Genomic DNA, 24,211 nt, shown 5'->3' on the forward strand with positions numbered 1-24,211 from the left:
GTATCTCGATACCAAGTTCAATCTTGTTACCGGCAAGTCTCTTTACTCGTTCCGTAATACATCATCCCGCAACTAACTCATTAGTTACAATGCTTGCAAGGCTTATAGTGATGTGTATTACTGAGTGGGCCCAGAGATACCTCTCCGACAATCGGAGTGACAAACCCTAATCTTGAAATACGCCAACCCAACAAGTACCTTTGGAGACACCTGTAGAGCACCTTTATAATCACCCAGTTACGTTGTGACATTTGGTAGCACACAAAGTGTTCCTCCGGTAAACGGGAGTTGCATAATCTCATAGTCATAGGAACATGTATAAGTCATGAAGAAAGCAATAGCAACATACTAAACGATCGAGTGCTAAGCTAACGGAATGGGTCAAGTCAATCACATCATTCTCCTAATGATGTGATCCCGTTAATCAAATGACAACTCGTGTCTATGGCTAGGAAACATAACCATCTTTGATCAACAAGCTAGTCAAGTAGAGGCATACTAGTGACACTCTGTTTGTCTATGTATTCACACAAGTATTATGTTTCCGGTTAATACAATTCTAGCATGAATAATAAACATTTATCATGATATAAGGAAATAAATAATAACTTTATTATTGCCTCTAGGGCATATTTCCTTCAGTCTCCCACTTGCACTAGAGTCAATAATCTAGTTCACATCGCCATGTGATTTAACACCAATAATTCACATCACCATGTGATTAACACCCATAGTTCACATCGTCATGTGACCAACACCCAGAGGGTTTACTAGAGTCAGTAATCTAGTTCACATCGCTATGTGATTAACACCCAAAGAGTGCTAAGGTGTGATCATGTTTTGCTTGTGAGATAATTTCAGTCAACGGGTCTGTCACATTCAGATCCGTAAGAATTTTGCAAATTTCTATGTCTACAATGCTCTGCACGGAGCTACTCTAGCTAATTGCTCCGACTTTCAATATGTATCTAGACCGAGACTTAGAGTCATCTAGATTAGTGTCAAAAACTTGCATCGACGTAACCCTTTACGACGAACCTTTTGTCACTTCCATAATCGAGAAACATATCCTTATTCCACTAAGGATAATTTTGACCGCTGTCCAGTGATCTACTCCTAGATCACTATTGTACTCCCTTGCCAAACTCAGTGGTAGAGTATGCAACAGATCTGGTACACAGCATGGCATACTTTCTAGGACCTATGGCTGAGGCATAGGGAATGACTTTCATTCTCTTTATGTCTTCTGCCGTGGTCGGGTTTTTGAGTCTTACTCAATTTCACACCTTGTAACACAGGCAAGAACTCTTTCTTTGACTGTTCCATTTTGAACTACTTCAAAATATTGTCAAGGTATGTACTCATTGAAAAAACCTATCAAGCGTTTTGATCTATCTCTATAGATCTCGATGCTCAATATGTAAACAGCTTCACCGAGGTCTTTCTTTGAAAAACTCTTTTCAAACACTCCTTTATGCTTTGCAGAATAATTCTACATTATTTCCGATCAACAATATGTCATTCACATATACTTATTAGAAATGTTGTAGTGCTCCCACTCACTTTCTTGTAAATACAGGCTTCACCGCAAGTCTGTATAAAACTATATGCTTTGATCAACTCATCAAAGCGTATATTCCAACTCCGAGATGCTTGCACCAGTCCATAGATGGATCACTGGAGCTTGCACATTTTGTTAACACCTTTAGGATCGACAAAACCTTCTGGTTGCATCATATACAACTCTTCTTTAATAAATCCATTAAGGAATGCAGTTTTGTTTATCCATTTGCCAGATTTCATAAAATATGGCAATTGCTAACATGATTCGGACAGACTTAAGCATAGATACGAGTGAGAAACTCTCATCGTAGTCAACACCTTGAACTTGTCGAAAACCTTTTGCGACAATTCTAGCTTTGTAGATAGTAACACTACATCAGCGTCCGTCTTCCTCTTGAAGATCCATTTAATCTCAATGGCTCGCCGATCATTGGGCAAGTCAATCAAAGTCCATACTTTGTTCTCATCCATGGATCTCATCTCAGATTTCATGGCCTCAAGCCATTTTGCGGAATCTGGGCTCACCATCGCTTCTTCATAGTTCGTAGGTTTGTCATGGTCTAGTAACATAACCTCTAGAACAGGATTACCGTACCACTCTGGTGCGGATCTTACTCTGGTTGACCTACGAGGTTCGGTAATAACTTGATCTGAAGTTCCATGATCATCATCATTAACTTCCTCACAATTGGTATAGGCGTCACAGAAACTGGTTTCTGCGATGAACTACTTTGCAATAAGGGAGCAGGTACAATTACCTCATCAAGTTCTACTTTCCTCCCACTCACTTCTTTCGAGAGAAACTCCTCCTCTAGAAAGGATCCATACTTAGCAACGAATGTCTTGCCTTCGGATCTGTGATAGAAGGTGTACCCAACTGTCTCCTTTGGGTATCCTATGAAGACACATTTCTCCGATTTGGGTTTGAGCTTATTAGGATGAAACTTTTTCACATAAGCATCGCAACCCCAAACTTTAAGAAGCGACAACTTTGGTTTCTTGCCAAACCACAGTTCATAAGATGTCGTCTCAACGGATTTAGATGGTACCCTATTTAACGTGAATGTAGCTGTCTCTAATGCATAACCCCAAAACAATAGTGGTAGATCGGTAAGAGACATCATATATTGCACCATATCTAATAAAGTACGGTTACGATGTTCGGACACACCATTACACTGTGGTGTTCCAGGTGGCGTGAGTAGTGAAACTATTTCACATTGTTTTTACTGAAGGCCAAACTCATAACTCAAATACTCTTCTCCACGATCAGATCGTAGAAACTTTATTTTCTTGTTACGATGATTTTCCACTTCACTCTGAAATTATATGAACTTTCCAAATGTTTCAGACTTCTGTTTCATTAAGTAGATATACCCATATCTGCTCAAATCATCTGTGAAGGTCAGAAAATAATGATACCTGCTATGAGCCTCAATATTCATCAGACCACATACATCTGTATGTATGATTTCCAACAAATCTATTGCTCTCTCCATAGTTCTGGAGAACGGCGTTTTAGTCATCTTTCCCATGAGGCACGGTTCGCAAGCATCAAGTGATTCATAATCAAGTGATTCCAAAATCCCATCAGTATGGAGTTTCTTCATGCGCTTTACACCAATATGACCTAAACGGCAGTGCCACAAATAAGTTGCACTATCATTATTAACTTTGCATCTTTTGGCTTCATTATTATGAATATGTGTATCACTACGATCGAGATCCAACAAACCATTTTATTGGGTGTATGACCATAGAAGGTTTTATTCATGTAAACAAAACAACAATTATTCTCTAATTTAAATGAATAATCGTATTGCAACAAACATGATCAAATCATATTCATGCTCAACGCAGACACCAAATAACACTTATTTAGGTTCAACACTAATCCCGAAAGTATAGGGAGTGTGAGATGATGATCATCTCAATCTTGGAACCACTTCCAATACACATCGTCACTTCATCCTTAACTAGTTTATGTTCATGCAACTCCCGTTTCGAGTTACTACTCTTTAGCAACTAAACCAGTACCAAATACTGAGGGGTTGCTATAAACACTAGTAAATACACATCAATAACATGTATATTCAATATACCTTTGTTCACTTTGCCATCCTTCTTATCCACCAAATACTTGGGGCAGTTCCGCTTCCAGTGACCAGTCACTTTGCAGTAGAAGCACTTAGTCTCAGGCTTAGGTACAGACTTGGGCTTCTTCACTTGAGTAGCAACTTGCTTGCCGTTCTTTTTGAAGTTCCCCTTCTATCCCTTTGCCCTTTTCTTGAAACTAGTGGTCTTGTTAACCATCAACACTTGATGCTCTTTCTTGATTTCTACCTTCGTCGATTTCAGCATCGCGAAGAGCTCGGGAATTACTTTCGTCATCCCTTACATACTATAGTTCATCACGAAGTTCCACTAACTTTGGTGATGGTGACTAGATAATTCTGTCAATCACTATTTTATCTGGAAGGTTAACTCCCACTTGATTCAAGCGATTGTAGTACCCAGACAATCTGAGCACATGCTCACTGCTTGAGCTATTCTCCTCCATCTTTTAGCTATAGAACTTGTTGGAGACTTCATATCTCTCAACTCGGGTATTTGCTTGAAATATTAACTTCAACTCCTGGAACATCTCATATGGTCCATGACGTTCAAAACGTCTTTGAAGTCCCGATTCTAAGCCGTTTAAGTATGGTGCACTAAACTATCAAGTAGTCATCATATTGAGCTAGCCAAACGTTCATAACGTCTGCATTTGCTCCTGCAATAGGTCTGTCACCTAGCGGTGCATCAAGGACATAATTCTTCTGTGCAGCAATGAGGATAATCCTCAGATCACGGATCCAATCCGCATCTTTGCTACTAACATCTTTCAACATAATTTTTCTCTAGGAACATATCAAAAATAAACACAGGGAAGCAACAATGCGAGCTATTGATCTACAACATAATTTGCAAAATACTATCAGGACTAAGTTCATGATAAATTTAAGTTCAATTAATCATATTACTTAAGAACTCCCACTTAGATAGACATCCCTCTAATCCTCTAAGTGATCACGTGATCCATATCAACTAAACCATGTCCGATCATCACGTGAGATGGAGTAGTTTCAATGGTGAACATCACTATGTTGATCATATCTACTATATGATTCACGCTCGACCTTTCGGTCTCCGTGTTCCGAGGCCATATCTGCATATGCTAGGCTCGTCAAGTTTAACCTGAGTATTCCGCGTGTGCAACTGTTTTGCACCCGTTGTATTTGAACGTAGAGCCTATCACACCCGATCATCACGTGGTGTCTCAGCACGAAGAACTTTCGCAACGGTGCATACTCAGGGAGAACACTTTTATCTTGAAATTTTAGTGAGAGATCATCTTATAATGCTACCGTCAACCAAAGCAAGATAAGATGCATAAAAGATAAACATCACATGCAATCAATATAAGTGATATGATATGGCCATCATCATCTTGTGCTTGTGATCTCCATCTCCGAAGCACCGTCATGATCATCATCGTCACCGGCACGACACCTTGATCTCCATCGTAGCATCATTGTCGTCTCGCCAATCTTATGCTTCTTCGACTATCGCTACCGCTTAGTGATAAAGTAAAGCATTACAGGGCGATTGCATTGCATACAATAAAGCGACAACCATATGGCTCCCGCCAGTTGCCGATAACTCGGTTACAAAACATGATCATCTCATACAATAAATTTAGCATCATGCTTTGACCATATCACATCACAACATGCCCTGCAAAAACAAGTTAGACGAACTCTACTTTGTTGTTGCAAGTTTTACGTGGCTGCTACGGGCTTACCAAGAACCGTTCTTACCTACGCATCAAAATCACAACGATAGTTTGTCAAGTTGGTGCTGTTTTAACCTTCGCAAGGACCGGGCGTAGCCACACTCGATTCAACTAAAGTGAGAGAGACAGACACCCGCCAGTCACCTTTAAGCAACGAGTGCTCGCAATGGTGAAACCGGTCTCGCGTAAGCGTACGCGTAATGTTGGTCCGGGCCGCTTCATCTCACAATACCGCTGAACCAAAGTATGGCATGCTGGTAAGCAGTATGACTTATATCGCCCATAACTCACTTGTGTTCTACTCGTGCATAACATCAACGCATAAAACCAGGCTCGGATGCCACTGTTGGGGAACGTAGTAATTTCAAAAAAATTCCTACGCACACGCAAGATCATGGTGATGCATAGCAACGAGAGGGGAGAGTGTTGTCCACGTACCCTCGTAGACCGAAAGCGGAAGCGTTAACACAACGCGGTTGATGTAGTCGTACGTCTTCACAATCCGACCGATCAAGTACTGAACGTACGGCACCTCCGAGTTCAGCACACGTTCAGCTCGATGACGTCCCTCGAACTCCGATCCAGCCGAGTGTTGAGGGAGAGTTTCGTCAGCACGACGGCGTGGTGACAATGATGATGTTCTACCGACGCAGGGCTTCGCCTAAGCACCGCTACGATATTATCGAGGTGTAATATGGTGGAGGGGGTCACCGCACACGGCTAAAAGATCGTTGATCAATTGTGTGTCCAGAGGTGCCCCCCTGCCCCCGTATATAAAGGAGCAAGGGGGAGGCCGCCGGCTAAGGAGGAGGGCGCGCCAAGTGGGGAGTCCTACTCCCACCGGGAGTAGGACTCCTCCTTTCCTTGTTGGAATAGGAGAAGGGAAGGGAGAAGGAGAAAGAAGGAAGGGGGCGCCCCCCCTCCCTAGTCCAATTCGGACTAGTCCATGGGGAGGGGTGCGGCCACCCTTTGGGGCCTTTCTCTCCTTTCCCGTATGGCCCATTAAGGCCCAATACGAATTCCCGTAACTCTCCGGTACTCCGAAAAATACCCGAATCACTCGAAACCTTTCCGAAGTCCGAATATAGTCGTCCAATATATCGATCTTTACGTCTCGGCCATTTCGAGACTCCTCGTCATGTCCCCGATCTCATCCGAGACTCCGAACTCCTTCGGTACATCAAAACACATAAACTCATAATATAACCGTCATCGTAACGTTAAGCGTGCGGACCCTACGGGTTCGAGAACTATGTAGACATGACCGAGACACCTCTCCAGTCAAGAACCAATAGCGGAACCTGGATGCTCATATTGGCTCCCACATATTCTATGAAGATCTTTATCGGTCAGACCGCATAACAACATACATTGTTCCCTTTGTCATCGGTATGTTACTTGCCCGAGATTCGATCGTCGGTATCTCGATACCTAGTTCAATCTTGTTACCGGTAAGTCTCTTTACTCGTTCCGTAATATATCATCCCGTAACTAACTCATTAGTTACAATGCTTGCAAGGCTTATAGTGATGTGTATTACTGAGTGGGCCCAGAGATACCTCTCCGACAATCGGAGTGACAAATCCTAATCTTGAAATACGCCAACCCAACAAGTACCTTTGGAGACACCTGTAGAGCACCTTTATAATCACCCAGTTACGTTGTGACATTTGGTAGCACACAAAGTGTTCCTCCGGTAAACGGGAGTTGCATAATCTCATAGTCATAGGAACATGTATAAGTCATGAAGAAAGCAATAGCAACATACGAAACGATCGAGTGCTAAGCTAACGGAATGGGTCAAGTCAATCACATCATTCTCCTCATGATGTGACCCCGTTAATCAAATGACAACTCATGTCTATGGCTAGGAAACATAACCATCTTTGATCAACAAGCTAGTCAAGTAGAGGCATACTAGTGACACTCTGTTTGTCTATGTATTCACACAAGTATTATGTTTCCGGTTAATACAATTCTAGCATGAATAATAAACATTTATCATGATATAAGGAAATAAATAATAACTTTATTATTGCCTCTAGGGCATATTTCCTTCAGTTTGTCCTTGAACAGCAAGCTTGATTTCGAGTTTGTGTCGTACCCATGGTTCCAATAACTTTTTGCTTCATCATTCCGTTGACTTGATGTCATCGCTGATCGATTACATCTTCATGAAATCTCGCGACAAATTTGTCGTGAACATCATCAACATTTTGAGCTCTTCCAAGATATCTATCGAATTCTTGATGAGAAATACCACCCTTTGCTCTCGATGATTTGTGTTATCATCGACCACTTTATTGCCTTTCGTTCAACACAAACTTGTTCGTGCTTTGTGTTATACCTTGAGATCCTTGCTATCCAGCAATTGTTCTTCTTTAGCTTGGAGTATTACCATATTTTATGACAAGAATGTCGTGAGGATTACACCACCTCTTAAAGAATTCTTGATATAGTAATACTTCTCATCATCTCCGTTCATATCTTTGATCCCCGTGTTGTTTCTAACCGGGATACCGGCCATTTAACTATGATGTGTGAATTCAAAACTTCTAGCAACCCTATTTCTTTGAAGTGAATGGTTGATAGTTTCCTTCTAAGTCTTTTAGTTATTGAATCACCATTCTAACATTGATTTTGCTACTTGGCCCATATTTCTGGCGCACCTTTCAACCAATGTTTAATTGTGTATGTTTTCCTTGAACATACATCATTATATTATACCATTTGATCTGGCAAATGTTAACTCCTTGTTCACATAATTGTTGAAATCCATCTTGCTGGGATTCTCGATGAATTGTCGCTGAGTCAATCAGCCACCTCCTCACCTCTCCTTGATTTAATGATGAACTCTTGTTTCGGAACTCGCCCCATGGTTCAATTCCCGAGAATCTTACAATGTCATCTCGACAATTTGTGTTGCACCTCTCTTCTCAGGCATCCCGAGTCTGGGGTACTCTGACGCCAATCAGATTTGAATCTCGGTCAGATATGATGGTTGGAACATATTTTCAAGAGTTATAACATTGATCCTCATATGACCCGGTAAGGTGATGTCATGCCTAGCACACCTGACCGGAGGACTTATTATTATAGTTTCCTTTTTAGCAAGGTTATCCATTCTTCCATGAGGAAAATTGTAAGACTTATTCTATAAGTTGTTTCCGATGAATCACTTGTGTATCCAAGTCTGTCCTTTGCTTGAAGACCATGTCAATGCTATCTCGAAGCATGTCTGTGGTACTCCAATTTTCAACAAGAACATTTGAAGCCCAATGCTAAATGTTTCTTGCTCAATTATCCAAACACCGTTGCATGGGTAATGTCGTGGAATTCCTCTACCCTTACCTAAATGGTTTTCTACTGTCTATCCTATCATGGATATCATGCTCTGCTTGACCTTGGGAAGGATATAACCCTGTAATATGTGTTTAAACACATTTTCCTTTCCATTGCTCTGTTAATCTGCTGATCGCATCTTCCTTTCCATTGGTTTGTTTAACCTTTCTTGTGATCTATATGATCTAAGCATTAATAAATAACTGCTTATGTAAACACCTCGGTGTACTACTCTGTTAGTTAGACACGGTTTCTACTGTTGATGACATTCCGGTAACCACCGATGGATGAGAACATTGCCTATTGGTCCGCCTCGTTCAACGAGTAGGAGAATGGTTCTCTTCGTCCCTCGCCCTTGGTATCGATGTTGTTGCCGACATAACTAAGAGGCTATCCTCTGACATGCCTTACTTACATGATTGTGTAAGACGTCATCACCTTCCTACTTTTAACCCACATGGTCGGCCCATAACCCACAATTTCACAGGATCGAAACCTGACTCTCCTATACATCCTTGTTTTCAAAGTTATCCCTCGCGCTTGGCTTCGTATGTACTTCACGAGCCACCTTTCTTGTCATCTGTTCTGGTATCAGACGCAATACTTATTTCCATTGCTCTGAACCCCTTTCACCCTCTGTTTCAGGCAACAAACGATTGCCTACCCGGTTGAAGTTTCTTATTGCACCTCCTTACCTTGCTCTCGGCGTCTTTCTTCAAGTTTGACTCGAGAGGTGCCTCTATACCACATTCACAGAGATAGCCCACAGGTACCCATCTTGTGTTGAGCTCCGTCCTACCCGAGCCTTTCCCCCTTACTCCACCCCTTAAATCTCGGGACGAGATTTCTTGTAGTGGAGGAGAATTGTGACGCCTGGATAATTAAGCTACATTAAACCCCTGCTAATGGTGCCATGTCATCACATTACTATTGCTAATCCTCACTTGATCCAAATCACTATTCATGTTCAAACTCAAATTCAAAGTCAAAATTTCAAACTTGCCAAACATGAAAACTAAAATGTTCAAAGTGTGGCAAATAATCCCTGGATATTTTTCATGTTGGAACCAACCTCTTTTGAATTCCCAAAGTGCCCCTGGGAATTATTTAGTGGTCGAGCAGCATTTAAAATTGGCCTTTTCAATTTCTAAATATGGTTAGACAACTCCTTTTGGCCTCAAACTTTTTGTGACTCCTAGAAATAATGTACTTGATTTATGTGACAAGTCTCAAATCTAACAAAACTCATTTAGTCTTACTTTTAAATAAAAAATAGTAGCTAACATTAGAACAGAAAAAAAAAATATATATATATATATAATAGAGAAAAGAGAAACCCTACCCCCTTGGGCCACTTGGCCCATCTAGCTAAACAATCGGCCCACCTTCACCTCTCCCTCCTCCTCTATAGGAGATCAGGAGGGCGTGCCGCTCATCCACGGCGTCATGGCCATGGATGGCTGCCACGAGCCCCTCCCTTTGACCTATAAGGGCACCCCCACACCCCACCGAAACCCTAGCCCCTCGCATCTCTCTCCCTCGCGCCCCCTCCTTCTGCGCCTGCCGACGTGGCGGCGCCCTGACAGGTCCGCCTCTGCCCCGCCGACCTCCTCGCAGTCATCCGCGGCCACCGTTGTCTCCGGCGTGCGGGAGCACGTCCAGGAGGTCCGCCGCGGCCGGATCCATCCGCTCTGGGGCTCACCTCAAGCCAGGACGGTCCGTGTGCTCGCCATCGAGCCCTTCTCTGCCGCGGACGTCACCAACTCATCGTCGTTGCCACTGCTCCGGGCCGCCTCCGACCTTCTAACCTCGTCCACGAGAACCGGGGTGAGCTTATCCCTCGGGTCCCCTTTTAGCCCTTCAATTTGGACGCCGTAGGCTGTCATCCCCGTCGAGCTCGAACCCCCGTGTACGCGTACGTGCGTGCGCTCGCTGCCGCCTATTACTTCTTCTGCTGTCGTTGTTGCCGGTGCTACCGGTTGTCGCTGCTGCTGTCCCGTGCTCGCCCGCCCCTACTGTGTGTGCGTTCCTGCGCTGCTGCTTCGTTTGCTGCTGGCCGCTGCTGCCGCGTACCGCTGGCGCCGCACTGCTGATGCTCCTTGCGTGCTTCTGCGCTGCCCTGCCTCTGTTCTGCTTGCTGCTACCCACGGCAAAGGCCATGGCCGTGGTGTGTGAGACCGCAGTGTGTGTGTGCGCCGTGTGTGTGCGTGAGTTGTGTGTACGGCTGGCTTTAGCCACAGCCATGTGTGGCCGGCCCTTTGCTAGCTTAGGGACTAATCCCCAGTTAAAACAAGCCCTTTTGTTAGCCTACTTTATATTAGGCTGAGTTTTAGTTGGGCCTATGACAGCGGGGCCCCACGCCCTCTTTTCTAAAAAAAATAATTAAAAATAATTAAATAAATAATTAATTAGTAATTAATTAATTTAATGAATCATGTTAATTAACCTAATTTAATTAGTCTGATTAGTTAGCTATTTAACTGTTAATTAATTAAATAGACAATGACTATTGGGCCCCACTGCCCCTTTGACCAGTCAACCCGGTTAGAGTTGACTGTTGACCCTGCCGATGTCATGATGACGTCATGTTGATGCAATAACTCTATTTTAGTGTTTAAAATAATTACAGAAATTGTTTTAAACTTTGAAAAATCATATAAAATAATCCGTAACTCGGATGAAAATACTTTGTACATGAAAGTTGTTCAGAACGATGAGACGAATCCGGATACGCAGTCGGTTTGTCCGCCACACGTCCCTAGCATAGCGAACATGCAACAATCCCCCTCCATTTCATCTGTCCAAAAATGCCAAACACCGGGAACACTTTCCCGAATGTTTTCCCTCTTCGCCGGTAGCACCTAGTAATGCGTTAGGTCACCTCTAGCACCGCGTATTGTCATGTTATGCTTTGTGATGCTTTGATTGCTCTGTTATTTATTGGGTCCCCCCTCCATTACTTCTTTCCGGTAGATCCTGAGACTGCTGCCGGTACCCCTGTGATCGACTACATCGACAACGAACCATTCTTGCCAGAGCAACCAGGCAAGCCCCCCCCCCCCTGATCACCAGATATCGCCTATTCTTCTCTATACTCTTGCATTAGAGTAGTGTAGCATGTTACTGCTTTCCGTTAATCCTATTCTGCTGCATAGCCTGTCTTTGCCACTACTGTTGTTACCTTTACCTGCAATCCTACATGCTTAGTATAGGATGCTAGTTTCCATCAGTGGCCCTACATTCTTCTCCGTCTGTTGTGCTATACTATCGGGCCGTGATCACTTGGGAGGTGATCACGGGTATATACTTATATACTTTATACATGATACATGTGGTGACTAAAGTCGGGTCGGCTCGAGGAGTACCCGCGAGTGGTTCACGGATTGGGGGCTGAAAGGACCTTTGTCCCGACGGCCCTCTGGGTGGATCTTTGTGGCGGAGCGACAGGGCAGGTTGAGACTACCTAGGTGAGAGGTGGGCCTGGCCCTAGTCGGCGTCCGCGGTTACTTCAAAATAACACGCTTAACGAGTTCTTGGTATTTGATCTGAGTCTGGCCATTTGGTCTAGACGCACTAACCAACTACGTGGGAAAGATATGGGCACTCGACGTCGTGGTACAGCCGAAGCCTTCGTGACGTCAGCGACTGAGCGGCACGCGCTAGATTGGACCGCGTAACGTGACTTCCTTTGTAATGGGGGTTGCTAGGTCTGCTTCCAGCAGCCCACGCAACGTGCAAGTGTGCAATGGGCGATGGGCCCAGACCCCTGCGCGCTTAGGATTAGATCGGCGTGCTGACCTCTCTATTGTGCCTAGGTAGGGCTGTGACGTGTTGATCTTCCGAGGCCGGGCATGACCCAGGAAAGTGTGTCCGACCAAATGGGATCGAGCGTGTTGGGTTATGTGGTGCACCCCTGCAGGGAAGTTTATCTTTTCGAATAGCCGTGTCCCTTGGTAAAAGGACGACCCAGAGTTGTACCTTGACCTTATGACAACTAGAACCGGATACTTAATAAAACACACCCTTCCAAGTGCCAGATATAACCCGGTGATCGCTCTCTAACAGGGCGACGAGGAGGGGATCGCCGGCTAGGATTATGTTATGCGATGCTACTTGGTGAACTTACCATCTGCTCTCTTCTACATGCTGCAAGATGGAGGAGGCCAGAAGCGTATTCTTCGACAGGACTAGCTATCCCCCTCTTATTCTGGCATTCTGCAGTTCAGTCCACCGATATGGCCCTTTACAGATATACCCATGCATATGTAGTGTAGATCCTTGCTTGCGAGTACTTTGGATGAGTACTCACGGTTGCTTTTCTCCCTCTTTTCCCCCTTTCCCTTCTACCTGGTTGTCGCAACAAGATGCTGGAGCCTAGGAGCCAGACGCCACCGACGACGACGACTCCTACTACACCGAAGGTGCCTACTACTACGTGCAGGCCGCTGACAATAGCCAGGAGTAGTTTAGGAGGATCCCAGGCAGGAGGCATGCGCCTCTTTCGATCTGTATCCCAGTTTGTGCTAGCCTTCTTAAGGCAAACTTGTTTAACTTATGTTTGTACTCAGATATTGTTGCTTCCGCTGACTCGTCTATGATCGAGCACTTGTATTCGAGCCCTCGAGGCCCCTGGCTTGTATTATGATGCTTGTATGACTTATTTTATTTTTAGAGTTGTGTTCTGATATCTTCGCATGAGTCCCTGATCTTGATCGTACACGTTTGCGTGTATGATTTGTGTACGATTGAATCGGGGGCGTCACACCTGGCAAGGTTGCCTCAGGGGAGGAGCAACTACACGCGTACAAGTGTGAAGGGTCCAAATCCCTCTGTAGTTTGCCATGGCCCTCCTTTTATAGCTCAAGGGGTAACCACAGTGGCAAGACAGTCATTATCTAGTGATTAGATAGCTAACAGTGCTATCATACCTAACTCTGGCAGTTAGGACAAAGTGCATTAAATGCACTGCTAGGTGCCATGCTGAGGATGTAGCCCGGCAAGCCTATCGTGTCGCTTAATTGTCTTGTGCTTATCTGCTTGACACGCCTCTGGACGAGTGTCACATGAAGGTAAGATGTCTCCAAAAGGGTTGCCACGTGCTTAGTGGAAGCCACTTAATCACTTGGGGGCTCCACACCACATTGATAAGTGATTTGCATCTTTGTGAGGTGTAGCGATGGAGCGGTGGTGCCTTGGCGGGGAGATTCGCCCTTGGTGGCCTCGGCAAGCCTGCCGGGGAAGTCTTGGATTCATCCTTCGGGCGGCCTCGACCTGACCGGTTGCTCCTGCCCGGCAAGGGAGGCTTTCCCAAGTTAACACTCTGCTATCTTGTTTGTCTTGGTGTTCTTGATCTGCTCCTTGATCTCATGAAGAGCGGTTCTTCTGGTTTGGTCTTTCTTTGGATGTTGGTGTTGGATATTGGGTGCTAGCGTGCCTGTGTATAAGTCTGGGCAACAAACATGATCGTTCGTTGCACCGACAGGAGCCCCCGGGCCTGGCTCATACGTGTCACCAGGAATCATTGAGGTAGGCCCTAACAGATACACATGCGAACGCTTTGGCCCACTCATAGTGGGATCCCTGTATTCCTTGATATTTTCCTTGCTTCTTCATTAACCTCTAACTGAATCAATTGTCGGTTTTCCCATGCATCGTGCGAGATGACATGGGTTGATTTAAGCTAGGACCTGCGGGCTACCCATGCCCCATGTTCACGGGGCGGTAACTGCCATTTTACCCATCCCACCACCTCTATCGTTTCCGCCACGTACTCTGCATGCATTGCGCAGGGTTGGTGGCGGGCGCGTCGGGCGCGGGAATGAGTGCCATGGCAGAAAACCCAGCACCATGGATAGGCGTAGGAGGGTGGCCGTTGATTCCAGGCCTCGTAAGTGACACATATGGAATGGATTGGTGGAATGGGGTGGTTGCATCCTAGGTGGTGAGGAGCCAGCCCCCGGCCATGCTCTCCTATAAAAGGAGGCATGGGCGAGGGGCTCATCCCCACACACATCTCCTTCTTCTTCTCCTCCCATCCCTCTTCCACTATGGTGAGGGGACGAGGATGTGGTAGTACTCAGTAGCGGCGACAAGGGCTTCTACTCGACAGCGCCTCCCTCCCCCTGCTGGGACGCAGGGGAAGAGTCTAGCGCACGAGGTGGCGCGACAGGATGAGGGCGCGGTCATCGTGGCACTCGGGGCCAAGGAGGGCGTGGCGGTGCTCTGATCGCTCCTCCTTCGGCCGCCCTACCCCTGAATGAAGGCCACGTCGATGACCATCTGTTGGAGTTCATTGTCAAGCTGCGTGGGGCCCCGCACAACCGCCTTTGACTCCCCACACCTTTCACAAGGGTGATGGAGGAAGAACAGCCGCTAGGATTGAAGTTACACATGAGGGGCTCCTGTAATGGCAGCATGCGGGCGGACGTGGAGTTTCGTGTACCTCATGTCATGCTTCTCTGGCGTAGCTGGAAAACCTTCGCTCGTGCCCACAGCTTGGCGGCGGAGCACGTTCTCAATTTCAAGCTAATGGAGGCCAACTTGCTCTCCATCAAGGTCTTCGGGTGTTCGGGTGCTCCCTTAGGGTGCTGCACGAAAAGCTCGACCGACGACGGAAGCTCCTCCTCGAGCGACAATGACGAGGAGGACAATGATGGTGATGACGATGGCACTGAGCGGGAGAATGATGACTCTGACTCCGGCTGAGCGCTAAAGACACTGTCAGTCAGCAGGGGGCCGGCCGCACCACCACCAACACCTGGGTCTTCTTCCCCGGTAAGGTGATTTGCCGGGGTGTTGGATGCGTGTGTCTCCGCCTCCTCCAACTGGACTCCGGTAGGCTTCCTCATCGACTCCGGCTTCGTCTTCCCTGCCGGTGTCCCTCCTACCGCGTCCCGCTGGTCCTGGCAGTGGTGACCAGGGCATCGCCTAGCCGCTCGCCCTGCCCATCACCTTCGTCCGCACTCTCTCGATCTTGTCAGGCTGCATCCCACAGGCCCTGTCAGGCTGGGCTTCTGCCCAGGAACTTGTTTTGCCCTCTTCACTTCCCACTATAGCCCCTAAGAGGAGAGGGACAAGAAAGGGATTAACGGGCACTTATCTTTTTTCAATTAAAAGATGTAGGCATTTGCCAAACTTTAGTCCTAATTATGTAATCTTTTCCATCCATACTTGTACCCTGTGAGGTTTGTACTTGTTTTTCTGCGCATAAATGAAAAAGACATGCTTGCCAGGGTATTTGTGCATGTGTCATGTCCATGCAAAGGAACAATTCCTTTATACTTTCAAGTAAACAAGATTTTCCGGCAAGACATCTTGCCCGTTTCTTCCATCGCCTGCCACAAAGCTCTGCTTGGCGGGCTAGGAGCATGGAGGAGAACTGGCCCTTAGTCAACCCTTGTAGCTGTGACCACCCTGATGAAAGTGACTTTTGAATCGAAGGAATGGGAGCACAAATTTTGGAGGGTGACAAGGTTTCTCTACACACAAGTTTTTCTCACAGTGGTATATTATGAGTGACAAAAGAAAGAACTTATCTGCCTTATGCTGCCGAGGGTCGGTATGCAAGCTTGTTCCCACTCCTCTTCTTCGGGAAGTTTATCCGCGATAGGAGCCCTGTTGTTAGTTTGGGAGAAATGGTAGCATACGACCTCATCTATATGTGCTAATGAATATAGCAGAATCATACTTAAATAAACATGCATGCAAGCTCTAGATGCCAGCACTTCATTTTATTATTTTTGCACAGGGTCTGCGCCTGGCTTTGTACAAAGGGTTACATGCACATCGGCAAGGCTTACAAAAGGTGGCTGCCGAGGCTGAGCCCGGCAACCGCCCTTACGGGTAGAACTTGCGTAGATGCTCAATATTCCATGAGTTTTGCACTTTAATGCCATCTTTAGTCTCCAGACGAACTGCACCAGGTCTGGTGACTTGTACTACTCGGTAAGGGCCATCCCACTTTGGCGTCAACTTGTTGGAACCCTTGACAGATTGAACACGCCTAAGGACAAGGTCGCCTTCCTCAATGTCCGGGCGTGAAGCCTGCGGCTATGATAGCAGCACAAGGCTTGCGGGTAGAATGCAGCACGCACAGCGGCCCAGAGATCATCTTCCTCTAGGAGCACAACATCGTCATGCCGGAGCTGCTCTTGCTCTACTTCATCGTAGGCAAGTACTCGAGGTGACCCGTATATGAGTTCCGTGGGGAGCACTAGTTCTGCCCCATACACTAGGGAGAAGGGAGTTTGGCCAGTGGCTCAATTCGGTGTCGTACGGAGGGACCAAAGAATCACCAGTAGCTCGTCGATCCAGCGTCTGCTGCACTTCTGCAGCTTATCAAAAGTTCTCATCTTGAGTCCTCGCACCACTTCAAGATTCATCCTCTCAGCTTGCCCATTGCTCCGGGGATGAGCAACAGAAGCAAAGGAGACATTGCTTCCAAGGTTTTGGATGTATTGCATGAAGGCGCGGCTCGTGAACTGGGAGTGTTTATCCTGGTGGGCACTCCAAATCTGCACACCAATCCTTTCATGAACTTGATAGCTGATTGTGCGGTCACCTTCCTCACTGGTTCCACTTTCGGCCACTTTGTCGATAGCGACGTACACGAATTTGAAGCCCCTGGTAGCACGGGGGAAGGGGCCCAAGATGTCGAGCCACAGACCAAAAATGGCCAGGACAAAGGAATCGTCTAGAGAGCTTGACCTAGTTGATGAATGTTCTTGGAGTGGAACTGGCAGGCTTCACACTTGGTGACTAGTTCAATCGCATCTTGGAGGGTCGTGGGACAATAGAAACCTTGCCGGGAATCTTTCCCAACCAGGGCCCTTGATCCAATGTGAGAACCGCACATACCCTTGTGTATCTCTGCCAATAGTTCGAGTCCATCTTCCCGGCAGATGCACTTCAATTTCATCCCATTTGGCCTTCTTCTGTATAGAGTGTCATCAAAAAATTGATACATACTGGACCGTCGAGCTACTCCTTCAGCTTCTTCTTGCTGTTCGAGAAGTTCACCTATTTGAAGGTAATGGACTATGTGTTGCGCCCAGGTTGGAGCCTGTGGCTCAACAACAAGGATCAAAGGAACTTCCTCCTTCGTGGGAGCGCTTGCCTCGACCGCAAGAATTTGCTGCTCCACGGGAGGGTGTTGCTCACCAATTGAAGCAGAGTCGTTCTCGGCAACCTCTCTACCAACGGCCTTAGGGAGCACTGGCGGGAGATACTTGCCAGAGTCCAACTTCTTCCACTTTCTGGCCATCATCGAAGGGGACACTGATGGTTGTGTTAGGTGGAGGAAAAAAGTCCCTGGTTCGACATGGAGCTTTTGTGCTGCACACTTTGATAGGTGATCAGTGATGTGGTTCTACGCACGTGGCACATGCTCTGCTTGAAGCCCATCAAAGTGTTCTTCCAGCCTCCTTACCTCATCCACATATGCCTCCATCAATGGACTCTGATAATCCTTATTAACTTGCCTCTACACGAGTTGTGATTCTCCGCGGATGATTAACTTCTTGATTCCCAATTCAACCGCAATTCTGAGCCCAGGAAGGATCCCTTCATACTCAACGCTGTTGTTGGTGGCTTTCTCCCGGGGAAGTGCATTTGAACCACATACTTGAAACATGACAGCTCTGGCGCCTTGTAATGAGAAAGCACCATCAAAATACATAATCCACTCATGCGGTGCTTCCTTGCTGGGGATAACTGTCTCTGGCACTTCTTCATCTGGAGTAGGTGTCCATTCCGCAATCAACTCCGCCAACACTCTGCTTTGAATGGTTGAGGTAGTTTCGTACTTCAGGCCAACGCTAGACAACTCCAGAGCCCACTCCACTATCCTATCGGTGGCTTTGGGATTCCTTAGTATGCGCTGCAGTAGAAAACGGGTAACAACGGTGATATCATGGGCTTGTAAGTAGTGGCGCAATTTCCTCGAGGCCATGACGACGCCGAAGATCAGCTTTTGCAATCCAGAGTATCTTGAACTAGCCCCCTATAACAGAGAGCTGACAAGGTACACGGGTCGTTGCACCACTTTCTTCCTTGTCGCGGTTTTGAAATTACCTTCACTAACTTGCTCTGCATTTCTTTGGTCTGTGTCTGATTCTGCCATGGCTGGTTCAGTTTCACCTTTGGAGGGGATATTTGATGCAGCTGCCTCTTCATCCACTTCTCGCTGTGCCACCAGTGCTGCACTAACCACTTGATTCACTGCCGCTAAGTATAGCAACAACGACTCTTGTAGTTTAGGAGCAACTAGGGTGGGAGTAGAGGAAAGGTATGCTTTTAAGTCTTGTAGTGTTGCTTCCGCCTCCGGGATCCACTTCATAGGTCCTGCCTTCTTCAAGATTTTGAAGAAAGGCAAGGCCCGCTTGACAAACTTGGAAATAAACCTACTTAGCGCGGCAACGCATCCAGTCAAACGCCTCAAATCCTTGACAGTCTTGGGTGCCTGGATCTGCTCGATTGCCCTGATCATGTCTGGGTTGGCTTCTATCCCCCACTGCGATAGAAAGAAACCAAGGAGCTTTCCGGAGGGTACGCCAAGCATACACTTTTCAGGGTTCAGCTTCAAATTGATCTTGCGCAAGTTTGCAAAGGTTTCTTCCAAATCTTGAATGAGGGTTGGTTTGTCCTTGATCTTGACCACTATATCATCCATCTAAGCTTCTACATTCCTGTGAAGCTGAGGCTCAAAACCAATTTGTACAACACTTGCAAAAGTGGATCCAACGCTCTTTAACCCAAAAGGCATTTGCACAAAAAAGTACGTGCCACATGGGGTTACGAACACCATTTTCTCTTCATCTTCCTTGGACATAAATCCAGATTATGCATCCAAAAAGGAGAGCAGACCACACCCAGATGTGGAATCCATGATCTGATCGATGCGCGGCAGGGGGAAAGGGTCCTTCGGGCAGGCCTTGTTCAGGTCTATGAAATCAATGCAAAGCCTCCATTTCCCATTTGCCTTGCGCACTACTACTGGATTTGCTAACCACGTTGGATGCAGCACTCCTCTGCCAATCCAGCTGCTTCAAGCTTCTTGATCTCCTCGTCAATGAAGTGCTGTCGTTCTAAAGCTTGCTTTCTGACCTTTTGCTTGACGGGCCGAGCAAGAGGACAGATAGCAAGGTGGTGCTTGATTACGTCCCTGGGTGCACCGGGGATGTCAGATGGTTGCCAAGCAAACACATCGACATTTTCCCGCAGGAAGGCAACGAACATGCTTTCCTATTTGTTGTCAAGGGTGGCGTTGAACTTTCTTCACAGCAGGCGAAGCTACCTTGGATCTCTTGCTAGTGGAACTCTCCGACAGGTCATCAACAGGCGCAGCGCACTCCCGAGAGGCATGCTTCCCGGATTCTTTGTCGTCATCCTTACCAGCTTTCTTTCCCTTCTTTGTTTCTTTGGCAGGAGTTGCGGCTTCTGCAGCCTCAGCAGCTACAGCATCTCGGTACATCTTGTCCACGCATATGATTGCATCTTTCTTGTCCGATGGGATGGAAATGACGCCCATTGGCCCTGGCATCTTCAATGTTTTATAGGCATAGTGGGATGCTGCCATGAATTTTGCCAAAGCTCAACGGCCTAGAATCCCATTATATGGCAAAACGACTTCGACAACGTCAAACACAACCCTTTCTGTTTGGTAGTTCAGTTCCCCAACAAATGTTACAGGCAAAGTAATCTTTCCCTTAGGTCAGCTCCTACTGGGGTTGATTCCGTGGAACGTGCCAGTAACCTTGAGCTCTTCATCAGGGATCTGCAGCTTGCTGACTGCTTTTGGGAACGCTGGGGGCTTCGGTTTTAGCTTTGGGATTAGATTTAGCCCAGCCTCACCGTCAACTACCATCTTCATGACTTTGAGGTTGCGTATTGTTGGTGAGACCAACAACGACAAACACCCAACTACGGTGGTACGGTCGGGGTGATCCCCCTCGTCAAAGATGATAGGCGTCCGGGACCACTTGAGCGGCTTCTAATAATCTGCAGCCGACTCCACAGCATTGACCTCTCGTGCCCACTGCTTGAGTTGGCGGTGAGCGGAGTGTAGGGACGCGCCTCAGGCAATGAACATGGCTTCAATTGCTTTCTGGAACTCTTGCTCGCTGGTTTCTTCCTCATCCCCTTCATCACTGTCCTCGTCCCCTTCTTTCTTCTCTCAACCTCTAGTTGGATTTTGCTTCTGCTGCGGGGCCTTGCCACGGCGGCCTCCTCTGCCACCACAGCCCTTCCGGATAGCACGTTCCTGGTCTCTTTCCTTGTCACACTTCTCATACTCAGCCTTCTACTTCTTAACGAGCTGCTCAACTTGATGGCACTCTTGAAGTTCATGCCCTTTAGTGTGACGGATCTTGCAGTATGGCCCATCAGACTTCCCAGCTTTCTCTACCGCCGCAGCCTCTCGGTAATCAGTGCACGTGGCAGCTTCCTTGCCGGGGGCTTCAGTTTTAGCCTTCTTGTCGGTGCCGAGATCACCAGAGCCCTCAACAGCCAATACCGACTTCTCTTTGCATTTCTTATTGCGCTTCCAGTTCCTCTTCCTCGGGTTAGCAGTCTCATCATCGTCCTCTGAATCGACCTCGACGCCATCCTCCTCCCCGGGGGGTCGCCTTCCTTCCTCAGCCTGAGCACACTTGTCTGCCAAAGTGTACAATTCATTAATGGTCTTGGGCAGACGAACATTCATCACGGAATGTATCCTTCTGTTGCACATGTTCGAATGGAACGCAGCTATCACGGCTGCTGGATGTATCTCTGGAATATTGTGTATACTTGGCTGAACCTCTGCATATACTTTTGCAAGCTCTCTCCTTCCTTCTGTGGAAGGACTTGCAAGTCACTGAGTCATCCAGGCTCTTGATGGCCTCCCGTGAAGCGCGAACAAACTCATTGCACATGTCAGCCCATGACGAAATGAAGTTCTCTGGCAGGTGCATTAGCCATAACCTCACACTTGTCTTAAGTGCGAAAGGGAAGTAGTTGGCGAACACCTTCTCATCTCTCCCTCTGGCGGCTTGAATAATAATTGTGTAGATGCTCAAAAACTCTGTCGGGTTCAACTTTCCGTCATACTTTTCTAGCAGCTCTAGTTTGAAAACGCGAGTAGACGGCCAACAGACTTCCCGCAACTCATGAGTGAAGGCGGGGCACCCAACCTCGAAAGGTAAGTACCCGCTAGCACCAGGCACGGGCTCGTCATCGTCTAGACCATTGCGCCTGTCAGATTGACAGCGGGTTTCCCGTCGCTGTTCTATGGTGACGTGCACATCTTCCCTCCGCCTATCCTCGAGGACCTGCCGCTGATCTTGATGGGCTCGCAAATCAGACGAGGCCATTGAGGCTTCGTCGGGCTCAGGGTTGTGTCGCTTTTGCTATTGCCTCTGGGTCTGCTGCTACGAAGGGGACTGCACTGTTGGTGTGGCCCCCTCAACGCGGCCAGCAGTTCGCACTATTGTTGTCGTTCACGGGTTCCGCGATGGCTCTGCCTGCTGGGATTTTTCCGCTTCAGTAAAGACGATCAAACTATGGATTGTGGCTCTCCACTCATCCATTTGATTGGCCACAGGTGGGAATCTCAGCAGGAGTTGGGCCCGCGCCATGGCTTCCGTAGCCATGCTTGGCATAGATGACGAGGCGGATTGTGACATCGCTCGACTCCTGGTTGCACCAGTAGGAGCATCATCGCGGTCTTGCCGCCGCGAACCGGTCGCCATGGTGGCTGGGCGATGAGTAGGGCATGCCCGGGGATCGGTAACCCCATTCCGTGCCCCGCCTAGCTCGCCTTGTTCCAGGCAAGGGGGATGCCCAGTAGCCGCACCTGTAGTAGGCGCTACTAGACGGTCATGGCTTGCACTGGAGCAAGTGCCACTGCGGTGGCTACGTCCGCTCGCGCAGCGGGGAGGTGGAGACTGGTTGTCCCCTCCCCCCGCAGCTTCCGAGCCAAGATCACCTGGATGTTGCTGATGAGGCCCGCCTCCGGCGTTTCCTGTCACAGGTTCGACCGCAGGGGACACGACGACGGCGCCACCTGCTCTGGTCGTGCCACCCGCAACAACCACTTCACCAAAATCCGCCGCGGTGTCTATGGTGTCCACGGCCGTGTGCGAGGGAGCTTTCAAAGTGGAAGGAAGTGTTGTTGCACCGGATTTCTTCTTGTGCGCCAGGGATGAAGACGATGATGATGATGACGCTGGTGATGATGATTGACACGTTGTTCTCATCTTCGGGTTCGCACAAGTGATTCCCCCTACTTGGTGCGCCAAAGATGCCATGGGTGGACACGATCACCTATGGGGCCATGAGCCCCTTGTGGTTCGGCAAGGGTGATGATCACATTGCACAAAGAGCGGAAGCAATGAAACAACACGACATCAACGATATAGGTGGTTTTTACCCAGGTTCGGGCCACCGTGAGGCGTAAAACCCTACTCCTGCTTTGGTGGATTGAATGGAAGAACACAATAACACGCAACTCTCAAGCCCGGCAAGGTTGCCTCGAGGGAGGAGCAGCTATGCGCGTACATGTGTGAAGGGTCCGAATCCCTCTCTAGTTTGTCATGGCCCTCCTTTTATAGCTCAAGGGGTAACCATAGTGGCAAAACAATCATTATCTAGTGATTAGATAGCTAACAGAGCTATCATACCTAACTCTGGCAGTTACGACAAAGTGCATTAAATGCACTTCTATGTGTCACGCTGAGGATGCAGCCGGCAAGCCTGCCGTGCCGCTTACTCTTCTTCAGCTTATCTGCTTGACACGCCTCTAGACGAGTGTCACGTGAAGGTAATCTGTCACCAAAAGGGCCGCCACATGCTTAGTGGAAGCCACTTAATCACTGGGGGGCTCGACACCGCATTGATAAGTGATTTGCATTGCTGTGAGGTGGAGCAGTGGAGCAGTGGTGCCTTGGCGGGGAGATTCGCCCTTGGTGGCCCAGACATGCGTGCCTGTGACACCGCATTGATAAGTCTTGGATTCTGTCGACGTCTTGGGAACGGGGGTACCCAGACATGCGTGCCTGCGGCCCATGGCGTGGCTCCACCAACGGCCTGGTATGGCCCATCTTCAGTAGCAACCAATCAAGACCCTCGCGAGGGGCCAAGCCTCGCGAGGCAAATGACACCAAGACCTCCTCAGGATGGCCTCACTAGGCTGGCTCCCGAGGACCGGAGATATCTATGCGAGGGGCACCTCGCGATGTTCATGTGACGTGAGCCATGACGACCAAGGTAAGGCGGGCGCCAGTGGCCGCAGTGTACCACTGGTGCGCGTCGGTCCTAAACAAACGGTTTAAAACCCCTTTCCGCGACGGCTTTTGGAACCGTCGCCAAGTGAGTGTGGGCGATAGGGCGGTCCTTCCCACACGACCCAGAAACCGTCGGGGATAGGGCCCCTACAGTACTCCTACTCGTTTCTGCTCGCATTGCCATCACATTCGGTATTCTGTGGTGCTACAT

General features: G+C 47.7%; 1 pseudogene; it reads left to right on the forward strand.

The window, feature by feature from the left end:
* The window catches only part of LOC141021751 (uncharacterized), a 273,970-nt pseudogene extending 258,525 nt beyond the window's left edge, over window positions 1–15,445 (forward strand).
* The last annotated feature ends 8,766 nt before the right edge of the window (window positions 15,446–24,211 follow it).

This window comes from Aegilops tauschii, chromosome 4 (assembly GCF_002575655.3).
Source record: "Aegilops tauschii subsp. strangulata cultivar AL8/78 chromosome 4, Aet v6.0, whole genome shotgun sequence".
Lineage (NCBI taxonomy): Eukaryota > Viridiplantae > Streptophyta > Magnoliopsida > Poales > Poaceae > Aegilops > Aegilops tauschii.